Genomic DNA, 21741 nt, shown 5'->3' on the forward strand with positions numbered 1-21741 from the left:
ATATTATAAATATTAGGTCTTACTTAACTGTGGGACATTGAGAAAAGATCAAAGATTATTATTTTTATAAATAAATAACAAATTATTTTTTTATATAATATTATAAAATGTCTTTTAATTTTATTTGTATAATATATTTTTTAAAATGTTAACTTTTGTTAATCTTTTTTTCATAACTTGTGTTAGAATTGTTACTTAGAATCTTTTCACCGGTATATGATTTAACGTAATCTCATGAACCATGTAAATATCGGAGGCCCAAACAAAAATCGCTTAAACTTTAAACTGTCTTTTCAATTATTAATCGCGTAAATATGTGCTCAAGCTATTATATTTTAATTTTGAGATATTAATTTTTTATAATTTGTTTTTATCTAAAAGTTTTAGTTTTCCATTCATTTTGCCATTAGAATTATTATTGCGATTGTTATAAAAAGGATAAAATAATATTTTTAGTCCTCAATATTTATATTTTTTATTAATTTAGTTTTTATTCTTTAAAAGTATATAAATAATTAAAAAAATCTTTTAAATTTTATTTTTTATATTTTCAATAAAAATATTATAAAATTATAAATTCTTGTGAAAAAAAATAAAAAATCTTTAAATTAACAAATAAAATAGTTTTTGAAAAATTCATTTTAAATAATTTTAAAAATATGAAAATATAAATATTTTCAAATATTATATTATTTACTCCATAAATTATAATAAAGTCTCTCCAAACTTTAAATTATTCGTTCAGTCCATATTATTTTATTTTATTTTAAATCAAATTAACTATATATAAAAAAATATTTCTAATGTAAATTTAACTATAAAGTATATAGAATATTAGTATAAAATGATTTTAAATAATAATACAAACTCTGAATTGGTTTAGATTAAATTTAATATATTTTTTTGTTCAAAATGCACTATATTAAAAAAAATTATATAAAAATGGAACCCACTTTGGCAAAATACAAAGGTAATAAATTAAGTCTTGAAATTTTTATATAGTGTATTTTGAACAAAATATTTACACAAAATATTTAAATTTAATTCAAATTGATTTAGAATTTGTATACTATTTAAAAAAATAATATTTCATATGCTTTGTAATTTAATTTAATTAAAAAAATTATATATAAAAATTATATGAATTGAATTACAAATACTTACTTAAATATGGTTTAATATGAACTAAACAATAGCTCAAATTTTGAAGAGACTTTATTACTATTAAATTTGTTTATGGGTGAAGCCAGACCAAGACCCATTCTAAGGCTTCCTTTGGTTTGCTTTAGTACATCAGTGAGGTGCAGTTGAGGGTGCCAACCTCACTGCCATGGTGTTTGGAAAAGCAGATCAGTCCAGTGAGAATTCAATTCCACCGCACTGGACAGCTAAATTTCTACTGGAGGTTTCAGCAGCAATTGGAACCCTTGGGTGCTATTGGTATTTTTAAGAGACAAAAATATCATTACTTTTATTTATTATTTTACCATTTTATCCTTAAAAGTTAAACTAATTTCTTTCCCAAATTTGATCCAAGTATAATGTTACTATTTGTGAAAATAATATTTATCATTGTTATAAAAAAATATTTAACTATAAAAAATAAAAATAATTATCATTTTATCTAATAAATAATTTAAATTAATTATATAAATCATTAAAATACTGGAAGATACATTTTAATATTTTATTAAATGAATTTATAAATTCACATATTTTAATAATTTTAAAAAAGTAAAATAATTTAAAGAACTTCTATTATATATCAATTCTAATCTGATGTTCTTAATAGTCATTTTTTATTCTCACCTCACCGCTACAGCTGCGTTTGAATCCAAATACACACTCCACCATTATTTCTAATCTCACCGCTACAGTATCCAATCTCACCGCTACAGTAATTAATCTCACCGCCACCGTTGTTTTTAACCTCATCGGAGGTAAACACACCGCCCATCCAAACTAGCCCTAAAAAAAATTCCAGCTTCGAGTTGTTTTGCCCAAATAGACCGTTTCATTGTTTAAAAAAAATCCATAACAAATTATTTTACATTGAAATTTAATTATAAAAATTAATATTAATACAATTTGTTATTATTATTTTAAAATGAATAAATTGTATTTACATGAAAAAAGAGATAACATCCATCTTCATTTGATTGTATTTTTATTTTAAAAAAGAAGAAGAAATATAAGATGAGATGTAACAAGAAAGAATCCTTCCAATCCCCACCATCAAAATTGGACGTTCCAGCCGCCTACAAGTTCAAATCAGTTCGTTGGCTTTGGTCAATTTATCACCCAACTAGTTTTATGGCTTCAAATCTACAGACGGCATGGAAGAGTAGTTTGAGTCCAAATTTGTGGGCTGAATTGTTCCCTGGCAGTGACATATGGTTTAGTGGGAGGAACACGTTCTCTATTGCTAACCAAAGAAACGAGGATTTAAAGCTTTAATCAATAATTGAAATGTTATTGATCATTGTGGTAGAAGAAAACGGTCTAAAGACAACCAAAGTGCTAACATAAAAACAAGCCGATATGGTCATATCATATGATTCATACAAGTACTACATTCAGTTGTGGGTCATTGCCTTTTTTTTTTTTTTTAATTTCATGATAGTAAGTGCAAAGCTTTTCATTGATAAATATTAAAGAAGAGCAATGCTAACAATGGATTCAAATGTCGCTGTCTTAACACTCTTTCCTCACCTTAACCTATTCCATCTTTAATTCATATATATATATGAATATGTTTTCTAGCGGTCCATGCCATGGTGTGTCCATCTCTCATAGACTCACTTCACTCTTATTTTTTGTTACATGATATAAAGTTGTTTTGGAATTACATGATATGATATGCAGAAGCAAAAAGCAAAGGAAGCTTCATTCGGAATTTTCTTTATTGTTTCCACTTCTTTTTATTTTTCCTTTTTATCTCGAAGATTGGAAAAGGGTTAAACAGTGATGGCTGTTTTTTTTAGTAATATGTAGTTTATCCTCTTAATTTGTCTAAAAATATTTAGTTGATACTTGAATTTATATTTGGTCACTTATATTGATATCTCCGTATTAACATCATTAATTTGTACTAACATAACATTGATTGCTAACCTTATAGTGACACGTAGATGCTTCTTAGTATGACATGTGGCAAATATAAATTAAAAAAATTAAAAATCTTTTTAAAAAATAATTAATTTAAAGAGTATAATTTTTGGACAAGTTCAGATATCAACTAGGTATTTTTTGAACAATTTTAGAGGGGCAAACTACATATTAACCCTTAAAGAATTAATGTTGTTAACAAATTGGGACAATATATGTGATGGAATATAATGTCAAGTACCATCTAGGTATAAAAGAAGGTTCAAATACCAACTAGATTCTTTTGGACAACTTCAAGGGGTAAACTACATATTAACCTTTTTTTTTACACCCATACCCCTAAGCCCATAAATCAAAAGATAATATGTGATTAAGTGCGCTCAAACCTACGTCTTCCTTGTTATTACTATAGCAACGATGCAAATTGAGCTAAAGTCCAATCGACTATTTTTTTTAAATGCAATAATAATGAAAATTTTATATTATTAGGTGCTAGGGTATTTTCAATGAATTTTTCGTGGTACATATCCTAATCCTAGACTATATATGAGTAGTTTTTTTTATACAAAATCTACTTTTATCCATAGTCTCTCAAATTATTAAATCAGAGGAAAAATGTGTTCCATTGTGTTCCCACCCACATTTTTTTTGTTATTGCAATAACAATAATACCATACAAACAATTTACAGATGCAAATAAATTAGATAATGCATATACTGCTGAGGTGAAATTTATTAAAATACGATTAGTATATATAATGGGAATCATATGGGGTTAAAAGTTAAAAAGCATGCAATTTAGGGCCAGTTCTTCGTTGCTTTTGAAAAGTACTTTTTGAAAAGTGCTGTGGAAAAGTGCTTTTGAGAAGTGCTTTTGAAAAGTTTGGTTTAAAATTTGAGTGTTTAGCATTGCTGTCAAAAAGTACTTTTGAGAAATAAAATGTCCATTTTAGACATATTATTATCAAGTAACAAATATGCATTTAAATAATATTTAAATTAGTTAATATTATTATATTTTAGTAAGAATATAAAAAAATTATTATAACTTGTTGTTAATATTTTAATATATGAAATATAAATTTTAAATATTTTTAAGTAATAAATATTAATTATTTATAAAATTTAATTAGAATATATAAACTATATTTTAAATATTTAAATATAACCATTAAATATTTGTAATTAATAATTAAAAAATATTTTTTTATTTTTAATTAATGGTTTTAACACAATTGTAATTAAACACCAAGAAAAAAAATAAAAATACCTTGTTATTGGAGGGGTGAAAAAGTAATTAAGCACCAAAAGTGCTTTTGGGAGAGAAAAAGTTAAAATTTTTAGCTTCTCCTCTTCAGCTCTTTTTCAGATGTGCTTTTCAAAAGCACTTCTGAAAAGCTAAAAATTTCAGCCAAAAGCAGCTTGTTCTTTACAACTTTTCTTTCAAAAGTGCTTTTGGAGTCAGAAGGGTTTTTTTTAAGCAATGAAGAACTGACTCTTAGTAGTAAGAAACTTTTTGTTGAATTACACCTACTATCCATGGGCCTAGCCAAATTGGGCTATTGAATTAAACATAAAGCTTGGTCACCCAGATTCGTTTTTTCTACTTTTAGTTTAGTTCAAGTCAGCTAATGGGATCATGAAAACAAAGGGTTGCGGAGTTGATGCACATTAATGTTTTTACATGGGCTTTGAACTCAAATTAATGGGGTTCCAAATCCAAGTTGATTGGGTCTTTTGATCCAGATCCAGTATGCTAGCTAGCCTTATCCAGAGTGTGGATAAGATACTCTTTTAAATATATCAATTTTAACCATTTTTGAAATAAATATGGATAAAATTTTCTATTTTGAAAGAGTATCATTGTAGTTATATATGAAGATAATTTTGATCTTTTATTTCTACTTACTAAATTCATATTAATGTTGAATCCGCCCATTTATAAAACATATGAAGGTCGTATTGAATTTATATTAGATTACTAAATCATATATATAATATTAACAAAATTAATTCAATAATGTTGGGAATAATTTCCCATACCTTGACTTTATAGAGAAATGAGTACGCATATCTGAAAATTAAAAGAAAAATAAAAGAACAAAATTAAAACCCAAAATCAAATAAAAACAAATAAATGATAAAGAAAAAAGAGTAAGAGGACTTTCATGCAAATAAGTTAAGTGATGCATGCACGAATGAGATGAAATTTACTAAATTAAATTCACTAAAGCTGTCAGTATATAAGTTCCAAAAATTAGTTGACTTCCAGCACATTTTTGGATGGTATTCAAACATTACTAGATTAAGATGTTTTCTAACCGATGAAAGAGTTGTCACGTAACCTTAATTTTTTTTGATATTCTTCGAGATTGTTCTGATAATTTTATCTGTATATCCTATGAGAGGAATTCATTTTTAATAGATTTAATTATTTTTAGGTTTTGGGAGGTCATTAGAATGTATATTGAAACCTTTTTAGAGTTTTGGGCCCAATTGGGTAAAAATACAAGTTGTGGGGTAAAAGGGTAATTTTACTTCTGAGGGTATTTTGGTTATTCCAAATTAAAATATGATTAAATATTAAAGTTTATATTAATGCGTGGTGATTAGATGATTTTTGGAACAATTGAACATGAAATTGACCTTAAATTTCTTTTTACCATTTCTTACTTACTAGCCTTTGACCATTTGACTAAAGCTTGTATTTTAAATATTATAATACACAAAAAGGAGGGGGAATAAACCCCCCAAACCAGCACATTACAACCAACCATAACAAAGAAGAAGAATAGACTTTCTTCTTCATAATTTCTCTCTCTACTCATTTTTACTTCAATCTTCCACTATTATTTTTTGTTTTCTTGTAAAATCATCCTTCAGAAATCATAATAGAGCCAAGATTCTCCACCAAACTCATCACCCACACATCTAGGGTTTGGGTTTTAGCATGTGAAGGTTGAACTTGAGAGAGAAGGAAAAGCTTTGGTAAAGATTCATGGTTTCTTAGCACTTTAGCACTCATTACATATTTAGAAGCTTTAAAATGAGTTGTTGAGAAATTAATATGGCTATTTAATGCTACTGTAACATTTTGACTATCGCGAAAAATTGTTATTTTGTATTAAGTTGAATAAAAAGAAGTTGCTAGAGGTGGTTCTAGCAAAGGGAAAAAGAATGTGGTGGATTGAAAGCCTTAAAAAAGCCTCCACCCATTTTTGTTACTTTTTGGAAAGGTATGTTCTCATGAAACTTACTATATTTTCATGTTCCGACTGTTAGTTATTTAACTTACTAAATGTGTTATTTGAATGTAGAAATACAATATACAGTCAACAATGTTTATATGATAGACAAGGTAGCATGAAAACATGAATGTATGTTAGATTTATGATGCTATGTATTGTAAGTATAAGACATTCAAATGAGTTTTGTAAAGTTGAAACCATAAGTATTTATGAATGTTATAATTATGTACAATGGGACATAATGGTAAATGTTCACTTGGTTCTTGTGCCCATGTAAACTTGGTAGAAAGGTTAATATATGGTTGGCATGCCAATTGCCAATTAGGGTCATATGCTTATTTATGTACGGGTTATTATAGAGTTAGAGCTATATTGTGTCATTCGATGGTTTAGCATTTGTTGCTGATTATCGGATGTACACCGTCTCTTCAGACACTATCTTGGTATGATAGATGGATGTACATGATGCCTTAGGGTTTTGCACTTATGTGCCTTGGTGTGTTGTAGTTCTATGCTCTTATGAGCATTATTGGTGTGGTGATCGATTTTCATGTATCCAAGTCCATTTTACTAAGGTTACATTGGGCGAAAAAATTTATACGGATAGGTACTTAATTATGCCAAATGAATATAAAATAGTTGTGCTATGAACTTTAAAGAAAAGCTAAAGTTCTTACATGTGTTGACATGATATTTACATGTGTTCCATGAGATGATAAGAATACATATTGACCATGTTATATGTGCTATACTAATTGTGTTGGTTGTCATGATTATAGATTTTTATACGTAACTTACCTTTTGTGATGTAGTTGAGAATGTTATAGTAAGTATTTATGTTCTTATGACATTTGGTATGCTCACCTCCATCAAGGTAAGTATAGTGAATTCCATTTGAACTTACTGAGCATTATTTGCTTATGCTTTGTTGTTTTTGCTCTTAGATTGTTGATTCATGGAGATTTGAAGCCTAGCTCAATCCATGACATCACACTATCAATGAGACCTACAATAATATGAAAGTGACATATTTTTAGTTATGGCATGTACTAGGTGTCTACATAAGTAAAATGTTAATTTCATATTACTTGGTTTTTATGTTAAATGTTGTTTAAATTTGACCTTGGAAGCTTCACTTGTTATTTCATCATCTTATTGTTCTTTAGGTAAATCGATGATATGTATGATTGCTTATTTTTGAGGACTATCAACTGTAAATTTAAATTGTTTTATAGCGGATTTAATACATATTTGAGATATTTTTAAGCATGTGTTAGATATATCATGAACAAAGGGACTGAGAAAAACATTTTGAAGTGTTTTAGGCATACTTTATGAATCAAGTTGCAACCATAGAAATTCGACGTCGAGACCTCACTGCCTGATGTCATGGCATCACATAATTCACATTGCAACATTGCTACTCAGTAAGTCTTGTTGTAACGTCAAAATTCCCCACGCCTCAATGTCGCACTTGATCCCAACACTGCACTATTTTGAGTTGTTTTGACCTTCAGAAGCTCGTTTTGGGTTCTGCTCACCTCTAATTAACCCCGAATAAATTATAAATGATTTTAATTTGTTTTTAAAAGTTTGAATCTTATTTAAATCATATCATAATTATTTTATAAAAAAATGTCTTTAACTTTCAATATTTAAATAAATCCAAGATTTCTTACGCGTACATGATTTAGTGTCATCTTCCATCCGTACCGGTCATTTGAAATGGGTGAAAGGTGTTACATTTAGTGGTATTAGAACTTGATTTTAGTTGATTCTAATACTAGATCAAGACATTGCGTTGAGTTTAAAAGTACATATTGTAATAGTCTATGATAGTGTGATGTAATTCTAACTTGAATTGGCTTCAGGTTTCCTTATAAATCATTTATGTCTGTCGATTCTCGTAGAACAGATGCAGAGGGTAAAGAGTAGTGCTCGCACCCCAAACCAAGGTGTCTTGAAACCTCAAGGCCCTATAGGGTCTGGTGGCCAAGCTAGAAACATATTTTCCACATGATTAACCAATGGTTCTATCATTATTTAAGAGTTACTTCTCCAACTCCCTAACCTTAGGGACCACCTCCTCCTATAACCTCTGGTGTTCCTTTACCACCATCCCCTGCTCTTAAGCCCATGCATCGACACCTACATGAGAAAATTCGTAAATTTAGGGTTGAAGAGTTCAAAGGAAAAAAGGGGGATGACTCGTCTATAGTAGAGTATTGGCTAGAAAGTACTTAGAGGGTTCTTGATGAATTACAATGCACACCGAAAGATTGTTTAAGGTGTGCAGCTTCCTTACTCAAGAAAGAAGCATACTAGTGGTGGGTTACTTTAACCACTATGACACTACAAGATCGAGTCGATTGAGAATTCTTTCAATATGAGTTTCACAAGAAAGATGTGAGTTATCTCTACTTGAAGAAGAAAAAGAGAGAATTCATTAAAATGAAGCAAGGTAACATGGTAGTAGCCAAGTATAACTAAGAGTTTGTATGGTTGAGCCAAGTATGAGGAAGACATGTGCGTCAGGTTCGAATGGGGTCTTGATGAGGATATTCACATGTCATTGGGAATTCTAGAGTTGAAAGAGTTTATAACCCTGTTTGAGAGGGAAAAAAGATGGAGGACTTGAGAATGGAGAAGAAAAAGGTCAAGACTGGAAATAAAGACCAAGGAAAGAGAATCACAACTGGTTCCTTGCCACCATCATCGCCTAAAAGGGCCAAGAACTCTTGAGGTTATTTTTCCACTCCTTTGCGGTCTTTAAGGAGGGAACGATAGAGGCATGATGTCAATGGCCTTACACTATTTCAATTGCTAGTACTGGGGACATGAGAGATGTATCTACGCCTGTCTATAAACATTGTGGAAAGAGGCATTTCGGTGAGTGTCGAAAATTGATGGGAACCTACTTTAGATGTGTAACAACCCGGTTTGACTCTAATCGGAATAGTGGTTTTGGGACCACAAATCTGAATTAGAAAAAATATTTTAATATTATTTTGTGTGTTTATTTTGTATGCATTTAATTGTGTGAAATTTTCGTGTTTTAATTTCGTCGTTTAAGTGTCCGATTTAATAAAAGGGCTTAATCGCGTAAAATGAAAATTTAGGGGTTAATTATTAAAACACCTAATTGTTGTTGTCTTTATAATTTAGAGGTTTTATTATGCAATTAGCCCACTATGTAAGTTAGTGGGTGGCAAAGGACTAATGTATCCTTATTATATATGTTTTATATATATATTAGTAAAGGTTAATATAGTAAAATAATAATAAGGTTAATATATGTTTAATATAACAAATCAAAATACCATGTTCTTCATCTTTTGGCCGAATTGGAGAGAAAATAAAAGGGGTTTAAAGCTTTTTTCATTCGGCACTTTCAAGCTTTGATTAAGGTAGGGATTTTGTTCGGTTTTTGATGATTTTTATGTTTTTGAGATCGTTGCTTCGATTACTATTTGACCCATGCTTGAATTTTTGATTTTGATGAATATTTTGAGCTATGCCATTGATGAATAATTGTGTTTTGTGATGTTTGATAATGAATAATGAAAGATATGTTTTAGATTAATATATTTTGTATTGGAATTTTTGGTGAAATTGAGTAAATAGGGCTAAATTGCAAAAATAATATTTTTAGAGACTAAAATGTGAAATAAATAAAATGTGTGGACTTAGATGGACTATAGGAAGATTCGGCCTAGATATGGTATATACAAATTTTGTGTATTTTGTGTTTTATGCAAAAAGGATTAAATTACAAAAAAGTGTAAAATGTTAGGGGCAAAATGATAATTTGCCCATTTATGTATTTTTGGACTAAATTGAATGTTTTGATGAATAAAAAGGTTAAATTTGATTATGTTTAGATCAAGAAACGAAAAAAACGAATTTGGATCGGGGGAAAACGAAAGTAATTGAATAGTCAATCGTGTTCGCTGATATCCGAGGTAAGTCTATTAGCTATTTAATTTTATTAAATCAACATATGAGTATGTATATCAATGGTATGTGTGTTGAGTTAAATTTAAAAGTATAAAAAATTGGAATTGGAAGTATGAAATTATGTATACATATATATGTTAGATTCGAATGGCTATGAATATGGAAATATGCATATGAATGTCCATGTAATAAATTTAGGTATGAACATATATGTATAAATTATATTCAAATATACATGTATATATATATGTAAAATTTGTTGTATTGAATTTAGGTATGAAATTTCAAAGGTATGAGATATATTTGAACATTTGTATAAGTTGAAGTGAATAAGTATGTGTACTGATGAATAATAATTATATTGAGTATAAGTATGAAATTATATTCAATTATATATATGTTAAATTCGAATATGTATGAGTATTTAGGTATATGCTCTTGTTTCGAAAATAAGTATAGAGTAATATATGGTTGTTAGATTCGAATATGCATAGATGTACATGTATAAGATCTTGTATTGAAATGGTATATGAAACTATATAGGTATATAGGGAATTCAAATGTTTAAGGTACCTAGTATATTATAAGTTAAATTTTATGATATTAGAAGTGGAATCTATAGTATGAGGTTATATATACATAAATATGTTTCGGTTGAATCATTGAATTATTTAAGCTAGATTTGATGATTGGGATTTATATCTATCCATGTGTTTTAAAGATATAAGTTATGAATATTGAGCTGAATTTTATGTGGATTTTATATACAAATAAGAGATAGAAGTTCTGTGAATTGAGATTCTTTTGTTAAAGCTCAGTATCAATCGGATTTATTGCCAGTGAAATTGTTCAGACTATACGTCTAGCAGGCTAAGTGCCAGTGAATTGAATCGAACTATACGTCCAGCAGTCTAAGTGCCGGTGAACTGAATCAGGCTACAAGCCTAGCAGGCTAAATGCCGGTGAACTGAATCAGGCTATAGGCCTAGCAGGCTAAGTGCCGGTGAACGGAATTAGACTATAAGCCTATCAGGTGAAGTGCCAGTGAATCTGTTTAAATTAAGTGATTCTAAGCATTGAGTATAAATATATATATGATTTTAATTATATGAAATGGATAAATATATGAACATTGTTTCAAGATGTTTGATGAGTATATAATCGTTCGAATCTTTGTGATTTGTGAGTATGTATATATATATTGGTTGTCATGAAATCGTTTGATATTTAAGTGTGTATATGTATGCATTCGGCATAGGTGGATATATATATGTATGCATTCGGCATAGGTGGGTATAAGTGAATATGTGTATTCGGCACTTATAGTTGATAAGTATAAAACTTTTGCTTTTGGTATATGTAATTGGACAATTATATATAAATGGATCTGAGGAAGTGCGAACAATAAGTACTCTAGAAATCAGTATATGCAATTAATGATTATGTTAGTAACTTGATTATATGTATATAATGTATATACCTTTGTCCGTTTATGTATATTAGTTAAATATACATTCTTTTAGATTTAAACAAAATGACTTAATATAGCAATGTTTGGTTAGTAATTATATTTGATATTTGTGATTTCAATAAATTTACTTAAAGAATTATGTGATTCTTTTATATGTATTTTTAGATATGCTATAGACTTACTAAGCCATAAAAGCTTACTTTGATTATTTTTGTCCATTTGTTTTTATAGATTTTGGAGACGCGTTACGAGCTCGGGGATCATCAGCATAGTCTATCACACTATCGACTTCTTTTGGTATTTTGTTAAATATTTGAACTTGACCTTATGGCATGTATAGGTTTGAGTACGATGTTGGTTAGATTTTGATTGTATATGATAAATAGCTATGCGAAAATGATTTAATTTTCATGTTTGTGATCAGTTTGGTTTAAAAAAAATGGTTGTGTTTGTTCGGTAATGCCTCGTAACCCTAATTCAGCGACGGATACGGGTTAGGGGTGTTACATTTTATTGGTATCAGAGCTACGGTTTAGTCTATTCTTGGACTAACGTAGCATGTATGAGTCTAGCTATACATGCCATATTTTTATACCGAGATAATGTGATGACTGCTGACATCTAAAAATGTGTTTTCGTATAGTAATGGATCCTGATCGAGCCGTAGCCGATGATGTTGAGAGTGTAGCGCCTGCTCTCGCACAAAGGACAGAGCCGGTAGATTCTCGATCGACCTCGAGTAACCAGGAGGGAGAGGCTAAACAAGCCTTCTACCAAATGATGAATGACTGGTTTACTCAATTAGTTCGAACTAATCCGGTTGCACAACAACTCCACCCCCGACTAATCCAACTTCGGTTCTTGTTATACCTCAAGTAAATGATCCTATGAGATTTTTTAAACCTCCTGTTGATAAAATTCGAAAACATGGGGCCGAATAGTTCAGAGCTACTGATGATGATGATGCTGAGCGAGCTGAATTTTGGCTTGATAATACTATTCGAGTATTTGATGAGTTATCTTGCACCCCTAACGAGTGCTTGAAATGTGCCATATCCTTGCTACGGGACACTGCATATCACTAGTGGAATACAGTAGTATCGGTGGTTCCGAAAGAGTGAGTGACCTGGGAATTCTTTCAGACTGAGTTCCATAAGAAATATATTAGCCAGAGATTCATTGATCAGAAACGTAAGGAATTTCTTGAATTGAAATAGGGTCGGATGACAGTGACAGAATATGAGCGAAAATTTGTGAGACTCGGTAGATATGCTCGAGAGTGTGTTTCGACTGAAGCTATTATGTGTAAAAGATTTGAAGATGGGTTGAATGAAGATATTAAACTGTTAATGGGCATACTTGAGATAAAGGAGTTCGTAGTACTTGTTGAACGAGCTTGTAAAGCTGAGGAGCTCGGGAAAGAGAAGAGGAAAGCTGACTATGAAGCTCGAGATTCCCGTAAACGATCATTTAGTAAATCATTCCAGTCGACCTCAAGGAAATACAGAGAGGATCATAAAGCTACTGCAGGGTTTCCTAAGTATGATCGAGATCGACCCCCTGTGAGTTCACGAGCTACTTCAGTTGCTAGCGTTGGTAGTGTTCGACAAAATAGATCAGAGTGCAAGCATTGTGGGAAATGGCATCCTGGAGATTTCAGATTACATGATCGGTCTTGCTTCAAGTGTGGTTCAAAGATTCATTTCATTCGAGAGTGTCCGATAGTAGCTGATCAAAATACTGTGCAGAATACCAGGCCGATTAATGTGTCAGTACGGGGTAGACCGCCAAGGCATTTGGGTAATGTAAGTGGTAGTCAGAGAGGAACAAAGGACACAACAGTTCGATCTGAGGCTCGTGCACCTGCTAGAGCATATGCTATCCGAGCTCGAGAGGAGGCTTCTTCTCCAGATGTTATTACTGGTACTTTCACTCTTTATGATACTAATGTTATTGCGTTGATTGATCCTGGTTCGACTCATTCTTATGTGTGTGAGACCTTAGTATTCAATAAGACTCTACCTGTTAAGTCTACTAAGCTTGCAATTAAAGTATCAAACCCCCTGGGTTGGTGTGTGTTGGTTGACAAAGTGTGTAAGAATTGTCCGTTGATGATTCGAGATTTGTGTTTTATGGCTGATTTGATGTTGTTTCCATTTGACGAGTTCGACATAATTTTGGGTATGGACTGGTTGACTTTACACGATGCTGTGGTTAATTGCAAAAAGAAGACTATTGATTTAAGATGCCTGAATGACGAGATTATTCGGATTGAATCTAATGATCTGAATGGTTTATCGGCAGTGATATCCTCTATGTTGGCTCAGAAGTATGTGAGAAAAGGTTGTGAAGCTTATTTTGCATATGTTATTGATAGTAAAGTGATAGAAAAGAAGATTGAATCAGTACCTGTTGTATGTGAGTATCCAAATGTGTTCCCTGAAGAATTATCGAGTTTACCACCTATTCGAGAAGTAGAGTTTGGTATTGAGTTAATACCGAGGACAAATCCAATTTCGATAGCTCCGTACCGTATGGCACCGACCGAATTAAAAGAATTGAAAGCACAGTTGCAGGAGTTGACTGATAAAGGTTTTGCACGACCGAGTTTCTCTCCTTGGGGGGAACCAGTTCTATTTGTGAGAAAGAAAGATAGAACGATGAGAATGTGCATTGATTATCAACAACTCAATAAGGTGACTATAAAGAATAAGTAGCCGCTACCACGGATTGATGATTTGTTCGATCAGTTGAAAGGGGCTACTGTGTTCTCGAAGATAGATTTGAGATCAGGCTACTATCAATTACAAGTTAAAGACTCTGATGTGCGAAAGACAGTTTTCTGAACGAGGTACGGACATTACGAGTTCCTGGTTATGCCTTTCGGACTTACTAATGCACTTGCTATTTTCATGGATTTGATGAATCGGAATCTTTAGAAAGTATCTGGATCGGTTTGTGGTAGTATTTATAGATGACATTTTGATCTACTCTCGTAACGAAACTGAGCATGCCGAACATCTGAGACTTGTGTTACAAATTTTGTGAGATAAGCAGTTGTATGCAAAGTTTAGTAAATGTGAGTTCTGGTTACGTGAAGCCAGTTTTCTGGGCCATGTTGTATCAGCATCGGGTATTCGGGTTGATCCGAGTAAAATTTCAGCTATACTTGATTGGAAACCTCCGAGGAATGTCTCAGAAGTTCGAAGCTTTCTGGGGCTCGCTGGTTATTATAGACGGTTCATGAAAGGGTTCTCTATGATTGCGACCCCGATGACAAAGTTACTACAAAAAGACGTTAAGTTCGAGTGGTCAGAAAAGTGTCAGAAAAGTTTTGATCAGTTGAAAGTTCTTTTGACCGAAGCTCAGTCTTAGTTCAGCCAGAATCGGGTAAAGAGTTTGTTATTTATAGTGATGCATCCTTAAATGGTTTGGACTGTGTTTTGATGCAGGAAGGCAAAGTTGTAGCATATGCCTCGAGACAGTTAAAGCCACACGAAAAGAATTATCCGACCACGATCTGGAATTGGCCGCTATTGTATTTGCGTTGAAAATATGGTGCCACTATCTATTTGGCGAAAAATGTCATGTTTATTCCGATCATAAAAGTCTAAAGTATTTGATGACTCAGAAAGATTTGAATTTGAGACAGCGTCGGTGGTTAGAATTGCTAAAAGATTACGAGCTTGTGATTGACTATCATCCGGGAAAGGCTAATGTTGTTGCTGATGCCCTAAGTCAAAAACCATTGTTTGCTTTGCGTGCAATGAACGTACATATGACTATGTCTGATGATCAGTGTGACTTAAATGTTGATTCAGAGTTTCTAGTTGATGTTGAGGATTGTTTGAGATTCAAAAACCGATTATGTGTTCCGAAAAATCCAGAGTTAATTCAGATGATTTTGAATGAATCCCATAATAATCAATTTTCTGTTCATCCGGGTAGTACGAAAATGTATAACGATCTGAAACAATACTATTGGTGGCATGGTATGAAACGAGACATTTTTGACTTTGTTTCGAAATGTTTAATATGTCAGCAAGTAAAAGCCGAGCATCAGGTACCTTCTGGATTACTTCAGTCGGTCATGATACATGAATGGAAATGTGACAGAGTTACGATGGATTTTGTATCCGGTTTACCGTTAACACCAAGCAAGAAAGATGCAATTTGGGTTGTTGTTGATAGATTAACAAAATCGGCTCACTTTGTTCCGGTTCGTATTGATTATTCACTTGATAAACTTGCTGAATTGTACATTTCTCAGATTGTGAGATTGCACGGAGTACCTGTTTCTATTATTTCGGACAGAGACCCGAGATTTACATCACGGTTTTGGAAGAAATTACAAGATGCTTTAGGTACGAAGCTACATTTTAGCACAGCTTTTCATCCACAAACAGATGGTCAATCTGAGCGAATCATTCAGGTACTTGAGGATATGTTGAGATGTTGCATTCTCGAGTTTTAAGGTACGTGGGAACGATACTTACCTTTGATTGAATTTGCTTATAATAATAGCTTTCAATCTAGTATCAAAATGGCACCTTACGAGGCTTTGTACGGTCGTAAATGTCGTACACCATTGTATTGGATCGAGCTCAGTGAAAATAAGATACATGGGGTTGATTTGATTAAAGAGACTGAACAGAAAGTGAAAGTGATTCGGGATAGTCTGAAATCAGTATCGGATCGTCAGAAATCTTATGCGGATTTGAAAAGAAAGGATATAGAATTTCAGATCAGAGATAAAGTGTTTTTGAAAGTCTCACCGTGGAAGAAAATACTCAGATTCGGTCTTAAAGTCAAATTGAGTCCAAGATTCATTGGACCGTCTGAGATTATAGAGCGTGTCGGACCGGTTGCTTATGGATTGATGTTACCACCTGAGCTAGAAAAGATTCACAATGTATTTCATGTTTCGATGCTTCGTAGATACCGATCTGATCCTTCGCATGTAATTAGTCCGATGGAGGTTGAAATTAACTCTGATATGTCATATGAAGAAGAACCGATTAACATTCTGGCTCGTGAGATCAAAGAGTTACGAAATAAGAAAATTCCATTAGTTAAAGTATTGTGGCATAAACACGGAGTTGAAGAAGAAACTTTGGAGTCAGAAGATACAATGAAAGAGCGTTATCCAAACCTATTCACCGGTAAGATTTTCGGGGACGAAAATCCCTAAGGGGGGAGAGTTGTAACAACCCGGTTTGACTCTAATCGGAATAGTGGTTTTGGGACCACAAATCCGAATTAGAAAAAATATTTTAATATTATTTTGTGTGTTTATTTTGTATGCATTTAATTGTGTGAAATTTTCGTGTTTTAATTTCGTCGTTTAAGTGTCCGATTTAATAAAAGGGCTTAATCGCGTAAAATAAAAATTTAGGGGTTAATTATTAAAACACCTAATTGTTGTTGTCTTTATAATTTAGAGGTTTTATTATGCAATTAGCCCACTATGTAAGTTAGTGGGTGGCAAAGGACTAATGTAACCTTATTATATATGTTTTATATATATATTAGTAAATGTTAATATAGTAAAATAATAATAAGGTTAATATATGTTTAATATAACAAATCAAAATACCATGTTCTTCATCTTTTGGCCGAATTAGAGAGAAAATAAAAGGGGTTTAAAGCTTTTTTCATTCGGCACTTTCAAGCTTTGATTAAGGTAGGAATTTTGTTCGGTTTTTGATGATTTTTATGTTTTTGAGATCGTTGCTTCGATTACTATTTGACCCATGCTTGAATTTTTGATTTTGATGAATATTTTGAGCTATGCCATTGATGAATAATTGTGTTTTGTGATGTTTGATAATGAATAATGAAAGGTATGTTTTAGATTAATATATTTTGTATTGGAATTTTTGGTGAAATTGAGTAAATAGGACTAAATTGCAAAAATAATATTTTTAGAGACTAAAATGTGAAATAAATAAAATGTGTGGACTTAGATGGACTATAGGAAGATTCGGCCTAGATATGGTATATACAAATTTTGTGTATTTTGTGTTTTATGCAAAAAGGATTAAATTACAAAAAGTGTAAAATGTTAGGGGCAAAATGGTAATTTTCCCATTTATGTATTTTTGGACTAAATTGAATGTTTTGATCAATAAAAAGTTTAAATTTGATTATGTTTAGATCAAGAAACAAAGAAAACAAATTTGGATCGGGGGAAAACGAAAGTAATTGAATAGTCGATCGTGTTCGCTGATATCCGAGGTAAGTCTATTAGCTATTTAATTTTATTAAATCAACATATGAGTATGTATATCAACGGTATGTGTGTTGAGTTAAATTTAAAAGTATAAAAAAATTGGAATTGGAAGTATGAAATTATGTATACATATATATGTTAGATTCGAATGGCTATGAATATGGAAATATGCATATGAATGTCCATGTAATAAATTTAGGTATAAACATATATGTATAAATTATATTCGAATATACATGTATATATATGTAAAATTTGTTGTATTGAATTTAGGTATGAAATTTCAAAGGTATGAGATATATTTGAACATTTGTATAAGTTGAAGTGAATAAGTATGTGTACTTATGAATAATAATTATATTGAGTATAAGTATGAAATTATATTCAATTATATATATATGTTAAATTCGAATATGTATGAGTATTTAGGTATATGTTCTTGTTTCGAAAATAAGTATAGAGTAATATATGGTTGTTAGATTCGAATATGCATATATGTACATGTATAAGATCTTGTATTGAAATGGTATATGAAACTATATAGGTATATAGGGAATTCAAATGTTTAAGGTACCTAGTATATTATAAGTTAAATTTTATGATATTCGAAGTGGAATCTATAGTATGAGGTTATATATAAATAAATATGTTTCGGTTGAATCATTGACTTATTTAAGCTAGATTTGATGATTGGGATTTATATCTATCCATGTGTTTTAAAGATATAAGTTATGAATATTGAGTTGAATTTTATGTGGATTTTATATACAAATAAGAGATACAACTTCTGTGAATTGAGATTCTTTTGTTAAAGCTCAGTATCAATCGGATTTAGTGCCAGTGAAATTGTTCAGACTATACGTCTAGCAGGCTAAGTGCCGGTGAATTGAATCGGACTATACGTCCAGCAGGCTAAGTGCCGGTGAACTGAATCAGGCTACAAGCCTAGCAGGCTAAGCGCCGGTGAACTGAATCAGGCTATAGGCCTAGCAGGCTAAGTGTCGGTGGACGGAATTAGACTATAAGCCTATCAGGTGAAGTGCCAGTGAATCTGTTTAAATTAAGTGATTCTAAGCATTGAGTATAAATATATATATGATTTTAATTATATGAAATGGATAAATATATGAACATTGTTTCAAGATGTTTGATGAGTATATAATCGTTCGAATCTTTGTGATTTGTGAGTATGTATATATATATCGGTTGTCATGACATCGTTTGATATTTAAGTGTGTATATGTATGCATTTGGCATAGGTGGATATATATATGTATGCATTCGGCATAGGTGGGTATAAGTAAATATGTGCATTCGGCACTTATAGTTGATAAGTATAAAACTTTTGCTTTTGGTATATGTAATTGAACAATTATATATAAATGGATCTGAGGAAGTGCGAACAATAAGTACTCTAGAAATCAGTATATGCAGTTAATGATTATATTAGTAACTTGATTATATGTATATAATGTATATACCTTTGTCCGTTTATGTATATTAGTTAAATATACATTCTTTTAGATTTAAACAAAATGACTTAATATAACAATGTTTGGTTAGTAATTATATTTGATATTTGTGATTTCAATAAATTTACTTAAAGAATTATGTGATTCTTTTATATGTATTTTTAGATATGCTATAGACTTACTAAGCTATAAAAGCTTACTTTGATTATTTTTGTCCATTAGTTTTTATAGATTTTGGAGACGCGTTACGAGCTCGAGGATCATCAGCATAGTCTATCACACTATCGACTTCTTTTGGTATTTTGTTAAATATTTGAACTTGATCTTATGGCATGTATAGGTTTGAGTACGATGTTGGGTAGATTTTGATTGTATATTATAAATAGCTATGCGAAAATGATTTAATTTTCATGTTTGTGATCAGTTTGGTTTTAAAAAAAATGGTTGTGTTTGTTCGGTAATGCCTCGTAACCCTAATTCGGCAACGGATACGGGTTAGGGGTGTTACAAGATGTGGCTTCATGGACCATTTCATGAGACATTGCCTGAGGGAAGCTTTATTCAATCGAGTGTGTCACCTTGGGGTGCTTTAGTTTTATTTGTTAATAAGAAGGATGATAATTTGAGATTATGTATTGATTATCGACAGTTAAACCATGTTACAATAAAGACTAGGTATCCACTTCACAGGATTAAAGATTTGTTCGATCAACTCAAGGGATCTAGCATGTTTTCAAAGATTGATATTCTCTCGAGGTACTATAAGCTTAAGGTAAATGAGTCAGATGCACCTAAAATTGTCTTCAAAACTTGGTATGATCATTATGTGTAACACCCTTTACCTGATCTGGTTGCCGGACTCGAGCTACAAAGTGCTACAACCAAAGCCAGGATAGAATGCATTCAATTCACATCGATTATTTTCAAATAAACACGGAATTACTTCATAAATACACAATTATAATAAAATTAAACATGAATCATACAATCATAGTCAGTTCAATGCATAATTACCAAATATAATTTTTCCTAAGCCTTATACGAGTTTACGTATGCTTTAGTATCAACCTAGAATTTAACTATGACTAATTTGCAACAGTTTCAATATTATAGATCAATTATATAAAAAATAAATCCTTCAAATAATCAATGTCATAAATATTCAAATATTATGATATACAATTAAATTCGTGTCTTAATCGAGCTTACGAAAGCTCTTAAGTTGACTCGAGCACAAATAAGGATCAAATTGAAACATTTTCAAAAGATAGGGGAATTCATGAAAAATAGGGGTCAAACGACTGTGTAACTCATTGTGACTGTGTGGGAAAAACACCAATTTTACCAGAAGTTACATGATCAAGTGGTTGGACCGTGTAACTAACTAAGGCTTTGTGGATCAAAAGTTACCAAATCTGTACTACTTATATGGGCATTAGCCCAGCCCGTGTGGTGCAAGAATGTGCCATTAAGTATCCAATTCATTCCAAAACAAACTAATGGCTCAAATGGTGCACATTTGGCCATTCAAACCTGCATAAAACCATTCTAAACACATGCTAATTCATCCATTTTGCTAACCACAAAACCATACAAGCAATTCCACATGTAATGAACACTTGGGAAAGCTTGCCTATATATTCATCAATTAATCAAACAAGGCACACCAAACGTCTTAACATTTCAAACTCAATCTAAACAGAACCAATATATGTCATTTAAGCTTCTACCATAACTTGACAAAAATGCCAAAGTGCACATTTTGGTACACAATTTATTTACCAATCAAGTTTAACACCATTTAAGGTTCTAAAACCATTAACATTCAAGATAACATTTATACATATTATGCCTATACTCAAGCATCACATTACCATCTTACTATTCAAAGGCTTCAATTATAGCCTATGATAATTACCAACCTTTACACTTATGTACATAATATATAACCATTCAAAATACCAACCACATTCACGAACCAAAGTACCAACATTCAAGATTGAAAAAAAAAACAAATCACCTATATACATGCCATAAAATCGAGCTTTAAACTATTAAAAGATTACTGAATCAACAAGATGATAGTGTGAGCTTCTCAATGATTCGCTTGGCACATTCTGTAAGTTAACAATCTACAGGGGAAAGGAAACAATGGGGGGTAAGCATTACAAATGCTTAGTGAATTCACTGGTATATAAACAACATCTTACCTTATTTTACGGTTTAACACAACAAGCAAATCAATTGGACAAT

This window comes from Gossypium hirsutum, chromosome D06 (assembly GCF_007990345.1).
Source record: "Gossypium hirsutum isolate 1008001.06 chromosome D06, Gossypium_hirsutum_v2.1, whole genome shotgun sequence".
In the NCBI taxonomy this organism is placed as follows: domain Eukaryota; kingdom Viridiplantae; phylum Streptophyta; class Magnoliopsida; order Malvales; family Malvaceae; genus Gossypium; species Gossypium hirsutum.